The sequence below is a fragment of the Mus pahari genome, chromosome 11 (genome assembly GCF_900095145.1).
Source record: "Mus pahari chromosome 11, PAHARI_EIJ_v1.1, whole genome shotgun sequence".
NCBI lineage: Eukaryota > Metazoa > Chordata > Mammalia > Rodentia > Muridae > Mus > Mus pahari.
Genome location: NC_034600.1, coordinates 48,878,425 through 48,886,492, shown reverse-complemented (window position 1 = coordinate 48,886,492; position 8,068 = coordinate 48,878,425).

Sequence of the window (8,068 nt, the reverse complement as noted above, 5' to 3'; positions counted from 1 at the left end):
ATAGCAAATGAAGCAAGATCATAGAGTTAGAAATTGCTGCAGCCTGCCTAGGAGGGAGCATACGTTTTTATTTGAGCCTCAAAAATCACAATTGTCAGGCTGAAGTTCCCCGCACAAACACCAGATTATCAGTTTTTAACTTGCTGATAAAAAATGCCTTAGAAAGAATCCTTTGTCAAGATGCCCAATGCTACAGTTTCCAGCCCATAGGCTTTTGCTGACTTGCTCTTTCAGAGGCTTATATTTACTGATAACCTTTTTATAATAGACCTTTAACGACCACTCACATGTAGCTTAATGTCTGAACAGAAACCAACACAGGGCCACTTACTTAAAACAACTGGTGTAACGAGCAGGGTCAGATACAAAGTTGCTGAAAGCAATTTATTTCACTTCACCGAATCTGTTACCTTCTATCTCTTAAAAACTCGGTAGTCCTAGGTGTAGGAATATGGCTTTAGTTTTCTGCTGAACTCCATCATCTCCCTACTTGCAAATTGAGTCTGCTATGCATAAAACTGCCTTTGCTTTTATTTTAGCCTTGTTTATGGTTTCTTAGTTTACAGAAATAACGTTTGTCCAAAACAGTCTATTGTAACTCAGTAAACACAGCAAGTATGTGCCATTTGAATTGCAACTTACTCCTTCCTTCTCCTTTTTGTGTCCAATATAAAGGAAACATTACTCTGGACAGATGTAACCAAAAGTATAAGAACTACTTCCTACGTGCTTCTAGTGGAGGCAGCAGTACCTTCCAGAAAAGGGCAAAACCAAACTCCCAAATATCTGTTTTATAGACTGTACCACTAGTTGGTATCATCAAAAGAATCAGAAGAAAATGTTCTTCCTTCCTTCCTTCCTCCCTCCCTCCCTCCCTCCCTCCCTCTCTCCCTCCCTCCTTCCCTTCCTCTCTCCCTCCCTCCCCCCATCTCTCTTTCACAGTCCTGGCTCAAAGGATGGAAGCAGTGCCCTGGGCACAGATATTGAAATTAAAGGCCCTTTCTTTCCCACATAAGCTTGACCTGCAGTGGAGGTTTTATGTTGGCAGAAATAAGCTTAGAAAATGCAGTGTTTATCAACATTGGTTGTCAACTGAATGTTCAGCTCCTAAAACTGGGAAGCTCCTCAGAAATGCAGTGTAACCTTTTCTCCAGTGCTATATTTGTGAGCTGGGTATGTTTGCATAGAAAGTATGGCAAACCACAAAAAAATTCCTCAGGCTTTTAATTTTAATTGTTTTTATCCAACAGCATATGCGAAAAATTCAAGACTGTAAGCATTCTACCAAATAGTTAATGTTGAAAAGTATTAAGAAACTCAGAAGCCAGTCATGGTGGCCTTTAATCCCAGAACTCAGGAGGCAGAGGGCAGGTGGATCTCTATAAGTTTGAGGTCAGCTTGGTTTACATAGTGAGTCCCAGGCCAGCCAAGGTCTGCTTGTGGACGTTGTACATCGTGGTGCGCACTAGGCTCCGCACCACGATGTACAACGTCCACAAGCAGAGATTCTGAGCTTATATAGAGGAAGGAGGCCCATCCCTGACCAGTTCGTTCTTGATGCCCTTCAACAGCTGAAGGTGATCTGCAGGAAGTTGTCTCCAGAGGATCTCAAGGGTCTCCTGCTTGTGGACGTTGTACATCGTGGTGCGGAGCCTAGTGCGCACCACGATGTACAACGTCCACAAGCAGATACAGACACAGACACACACACACACACACACACACACACAGAGAGAGAGAGAGAGAGAGAGAGAGAGAGAGAGAGAGAGAGAGAGAGAGAGAGAGAGAGAGAGAGAAGCTTAGATCTCTCCAAGATAACAGATAAAGCAAACCATGACTAGAGAACACCCTTTTGCCACTATTCGATTGCAGGTTTTCTATAGAGGCCCACTTGAGAGTCAGGGATACAAATAAGCTGAAAGTAAGGAGAAGGGAAAGACTTAGCATACTTTGGTAATGCTAAGAATTGTTGGGTGACTAGCTACACTAGTAACACAAAAGTAGGACTGAATGGCAAAACTGTTCTATGTTTGTGGTGACATGTCATGAGGGACTCCTAAAGTCATTGATTAGTACACTGTATTTATAAATGAATCGTACAGTGTATTCGTCAAATCTTGACAAAGTGATTTGAAATGTTGATTGCACTGTTGTCAAATCATTGTAGTGTATTCAAGCAATGCCATCATATTATGGTACTTGTAAAATATCAGTACTGTGGATCAACCCTTAGAGAAGTACATATTCCCATCTATGTCCAGCTTTTCTTTGATAAGTATGCAGTGCAAAGTAATATATCTGCAGATTCACATAAAAATCCCTGGTCACTTGTCCTCATCCAAGTCTCCTCTCCATATCTCCACACAGAGCTGTTCTCACATTTATTCTTCAAGAAATTTTTGCTGAATTAATTGCCATTTTTACCAAGAAATCCTTTTCAACTTAGAAACCTTTCCTTTACTATTTTATAGCATGCACAGGGAGAAATAATACTTCTTTTTGGTAGGTAGATAGATAGATAGATAGGTAGGTAGATAGATAGATAGATAGGTAGGTAGGTAGGTAGGTAGGTAGGTAGGTAGGTAGTTGAAGTTGATTAGCTATTTTGAGGCAAGGTGCTGGTATAAACATATAAAAGACTAAGAAACCACCTTTTTCTTCTGATAATGAAAATGTATATAAACTATAATATGGGCAGATAAGCTTGCAGATATTTTAAGTGCATTGGTTTAGTTTAGCAATACACAGCCACCAGTTCCTGAGGTTATATTTTTAAGATGACCAACTTTCATGAAAGACAAAGTACAAATGCATGCCGCACACAGTAATACTGAGTGAGTATCATACTGGTGTGGAAAGTGAACCTGTCACAATAATATGTGACCTTTCTGGCTAATACTGCTGATGAATTTGGATATCAGTCTTGTTCAATTGCATTTGAACATCAGATCATCAATTGATTTATTTAAGTCATAGAAAATTCCTAGCAATCTCTTGTCAATTCTTATGGATCAGTCTAAACAGAGTAATATTTGAAGATTTCATAAATGCCAATAATTTTTATTAATTGCAAATAGTGATCTTTTTATTATATTGAAATTGTTAACAAGAATAAAATAAAAATTGATAGTTTGTGCCCAGTTTTATTGTAGCTATGTTCAATTGATATCCCTGACAGGCCTGTTCTTTTCTGAAGGGAAATGGAGGTGGAGTGGATCTGGTAGACAGGAGAGGCATGTGGGGGTGGGTGGAGCTGGGATGAGTGGAGGGAGGGAAGTTGTGGCCAAGGTATAGTGTATGAGAAAAGAATACATTTTTTAAAAGTCCATGAAATATATAGCCTGAAAAGATGGCAACCACTATCTATGTCTCTAATTATCTTTAGGTTTATCAAAACACCCCTACTGGTTTTTAGAATTATCTTTATTTTCTGTATATAAATGTCTGCCTGCCTGTATGTGTCTGCATCAGTCATGTGCCTGGCCAGAGGAGCATAGCAGATTCCTTGGATCTGGAATTACATTGTGAGCTACCATGTGGATGCTGAGGACTCAGCCTCTCTCCTCTGCAAGATCAGCAAATTCCCCCTTGCACTCAGCCATCTCTAGTCCAGTCATGTCTTATTCCTCACTTTTCCAATGCAGTTCACAAGTGCCTTGACCACGTGGTTTAGTAGAAAAGGATTTAGGGTATATAATCTGGCTTTTTGCTATTTATATATTAAACAACTATGAGTTGGCTCACCTGCCGTATGCAAAGTATTTCATTTGGAATAGATGAGTTGGTGGAAAACAAAAACCACAGCTAGCTTCTGGGGTGTGACAGTCTAGCAGGACTGCAGACATTGTGTTAAGGTCATGTACAGGGAGGGTAGCGTAACGGGGGACAGGCAGGTTCTTCTGCAACAGTCCCAGCTGAATTGGCAAGCTTCTTGGAGCATAATGGTCACTCTGCAACTGGTGACCAAATGGGTGTTTCATGCATCTGGAGGTGGGCATCCTATTTGGCTGGATCAACTAGTTATACAACAAAACAAACCAGAAGTTTATCCTGAAAAACCAAACACATTTGTTTATGAGTTTTCCAGCTAAGACAGCATGTATCTTAATTTTTTTATTTCATATGTCATGCTCCCCCCCCTTTTTTGTTATTGATTTGTGGACATCACTTTTGGATTTAAAGTTCTTCAAATTGAAATAACTAAAAAATGAGAATGAGAGCAGAATTCCCTTTTAGACTCTGAATTTTTTTCCATATGGTTTTGCTGTTCTGTAAATATCATAAGTGCACAAATTGAGAGAAAGTTCTAGAGTTAGGAATTTTTACATTACAAATGGAACAGCCCAGAGTTTTGTTCAATCTTTGATGTTCTCACCAGCATCTTATTTTAATATACTTAAAAAACAAAACCTTTGGCCAGCAAAGGCAGAACAGCTAAAACACAATGTTAAGGGCTCAGCAGTGCATATCTGATTGAACAACCAATAAACAAGATACAGTGTTTCATTTTCCCCCAGACTCTGGGTTTCATTTTTGCAAAGACAGATTGTGGAAGTCAAAATTTCTCATCCTGACAATAGTAGTGTCTAGTTTCTTTCCCTGACTTTCTATAGCGCCCTCTGGGCTTTTGTCATTGTCTCTCAAAGAAGTAGGGTGATTCTAGGGAACAACTCGTGAAATATGCACTCTTTGTATTCTACAAACTACGAACTTATTTTCCTGGAGGAAAAGACATGAAATGTGTAGGTGGATTACTATATGTATAAATCCACTTGCAGGAACCAGAAAGAACTCTGTCTTTTCCATGTAAACATAGATTGTCTTTGGATCCATGTCTGCACTGATTTATAGAAATGTGTCACTGAATTCACATGGTTTAATTTTTTTATTAATTAGTCAACATTCAAATTTTAGGTGCTAATCATATAAAAGTCTGGGTTAATAAACAAAGAAAACTGTATAAGCAAGCTTGATAGCTCTGGGTCCACAGTAAACAATCATGTGACAAATACCAGATTTGAAACAGGCATGAAACACCCATTTGGTCACCATGTTCATCTGACCTTCAGCATTTAATCATTTTGATGTTCTGACAATTGTATTGTTTGTATGTTCATTATTTTGTGCATGAGAAAGTGATTGAGCATTTTAAGAGCTGTGAAGAGCTTAGGATTTTATTCCTACTTTCAAGCTAGAAAGGTAGACAGTTTCACAGATGCTGACAGAAGATAAGTAACTCCTGGATCAATGACAGAGGACACTTAGTAGCAATAACCACAGTCACCAGTACGTTCTAATATCAGCCCCAGGAGCAGTCATTTTCATAGTGGGATGCGCTAAGGTCCATGACAGCTACACACAAAGTGTTAAGTTACCCAGGAGAAACTCAGCGGTCATGGTCAGACTCTTCTGGGACAGCAGCAAACACTGCTACCTACTGCTCCAAAGCAGCACCTTGTCTTTATTTGCCAGACTGCAGGCAAACATGCCATTTTGGTTTGGTCCATCTTGGAATGGACAATTCCTTAGTCTTAAAGGCTAACTGTGTACAAAGGATGTTAGTGCTATTAATTGGAAGATGTGTATGAACTCAAGACCCTGGATGATTACCTCCTAAGGGAAGTCTGTTCAGCAAGGCTCCTGAAGGCTTTCCTCCCAAGAGAAAACTCCATGGTATCGTCTTGCTCATATGCTGTATCTTTAAAATCTTTGAGCTTGTTCTTGGTAAGCAGAGAATTTTCTGACTCTGTCAATGATATTTTAGAACAATTATTGAATTTTCATGTTGCTTTTATTGCTTTCTTCTACCCACCCTCCTATTTTCTCTTGTCTTACTCTATTTTAGGAACCACAGTAAGACTAAAATATCAATATTGTTAAAATATTTCTACCCTCTGGCTCATTTCTGTAATATCTTTGGTCTGTGTTGGAGAAGTTCAAGGTATAAAGGAATGTTATCTTTTCCCATGTGTAACATATAAATATTAGATGACTTTAAAATTGTCTATTATTTAATTGTATCAAAATGATTATGTTAATTGTTTAAGTATTGTTTTCCATACATAATTCCAAAAGTCTTAATAATACATACAAATTTTGAAGAAAAACTCTAAATCAATTATATTTGTGGTACACTTATATACCTTTAGTTTTTTAAATGTACTCTTTAGGATAGTATTAAACTCTCATTCTTTTCTTAAAATAATTTTAGATTTTTTTTTTATTTCTCTAATTTTTGTGTTTGAGAGTTTTGCCTGTATCCATGGTATTCTTGGAGATTGTGTGAGGCAATGGGTGCCATGGAACTGGAGTTAAGAAATGTTGCAAACTACCATGTTCATCCTGGGAACTGAGTCAAGACCCTCTGCAAGATGTAAATGCTCTTAGCCACTGAGTGATCTGTTCCGTTCCTCATTTCCCATCTTAACAGCTTCTGAAAGTGGTTAATGTTATTGAGACAGATACAGAGGTAGGCACATAGAAAGGGACAGATACATAGACAGATACAGAAAGGATTCCACAGCAGATAATTTAAGGAAAAAATTAAAAATTAAACTTTTTAAACCACAATTTTATGGAAAAAATTTAATGAAGATTTCTTATATTTAATTATAAAATTTTGAAATGTGGTAAAATCTAAACGTAAAGATTCCTACCAGCTAGCCTTATTAACTCTAAAAAGACTTATGTATTCTAGGAAACATTTTTTATTGTATTAACTGAAACATTACTGTTACCTCTTAATTGCAAAGTCCACATGACAGAAGACAATAGCTTTAATAGGAAGATAAAGGTAAATGTTGATACTTTATAGTAACATTAGTATAGTCTTGAATAAAATCTAACCTATAGGCAGATTTTGTCCTTAGGTCCCAGAGTTAGGAAAAGTTAAATAAATTGTCACTGAAAGTAATTGATGATTTTGAATTCTTAGAATGTTGAGGGTAAAGTAAATGAACACATTAATTCTAAGCATTTTATTAAGTACACACCAGATAAACACATGTCTTTATATGTGATTTAAATATGATTCACCTTGAAAGATAGATTTCAGAGGTGAATTTAAATTTTTTATTTTTAGATAATTTGTGTTTTATAGAAGAGTTGAAAAATAATATAGAATTTCCAAATAAGTTTTTCATCTGGCTTCCCCTTATACACACATTTTTGGTAACTCCAGGACTCTTACCAAAACCAGAAAGTTAACCTTGGCACAATATTATAATTAAACTTCTCAATTTTCTCATATTTAATCAGCTTTTAAAAATAGTTTTCTATTTCTATTCTAGGATTCACTCATAGAGGGAAACACTTTGTGATTTTTGTAGACACTCCATTTTTATTTAAAGTTCTGCTTATCCATTTAAGGGTTTTTGTCCTTAACAATGGTTCTTGAGGCCTGATTAGTGAAATTCTTATTTCCTCCAATATTTATTAGTTAGAATCCTACTAAGAATTATTGTCCAGGCAGTCTCGGGGCCTGAACCTGTAGGAGGGCCATCATTGCTCCTGCACACTGTCAGGGAGAGGGCGGCCTGCAGAAGCGACACAGCTGCTTGGACAGACTCCATTTCTGGCTCCAGTCATCCTGCACCTTTCCTGCCCGAGGAGGGGTGTCCAGCCTGGAGGAGTCTCAAGGCCTGAGCTCGAAGGAGAGCCATCTTTGCTCCTGCTCGCCTAGGCTCCAGTATGCGCTGGCGAGAGTGTGGACCACAGAAGCTACACAGCTTTGGGAGAGACAGAAGCAACCTAACTTCTGAGACACACCCTGTTTCGGGCTCCAGAAATTTGGACACCTTCCTCACCAGAGGAAAGGTGGCCACCTGTGAGGGCTCTGTCTGCCACAGCAGGTGAGAGAGTCATATTGTGTCCAGGGTCCCTCGGTGGTTAGTCTGTGCAGGTGAGTGAATAAACGGTAGAGGCAACATATCTTCTGGGACAGGCCCTGTTTTGGGACTACATCTTCAGCCAGGAGGCAGATCTGAACGCCAGGCCTCTGTGCACCTTCCCTGCTAGAGGAGAGCTTCCCTGCAGAGAGTAATCTGACCACTGAGACTCAGGAGAGAGC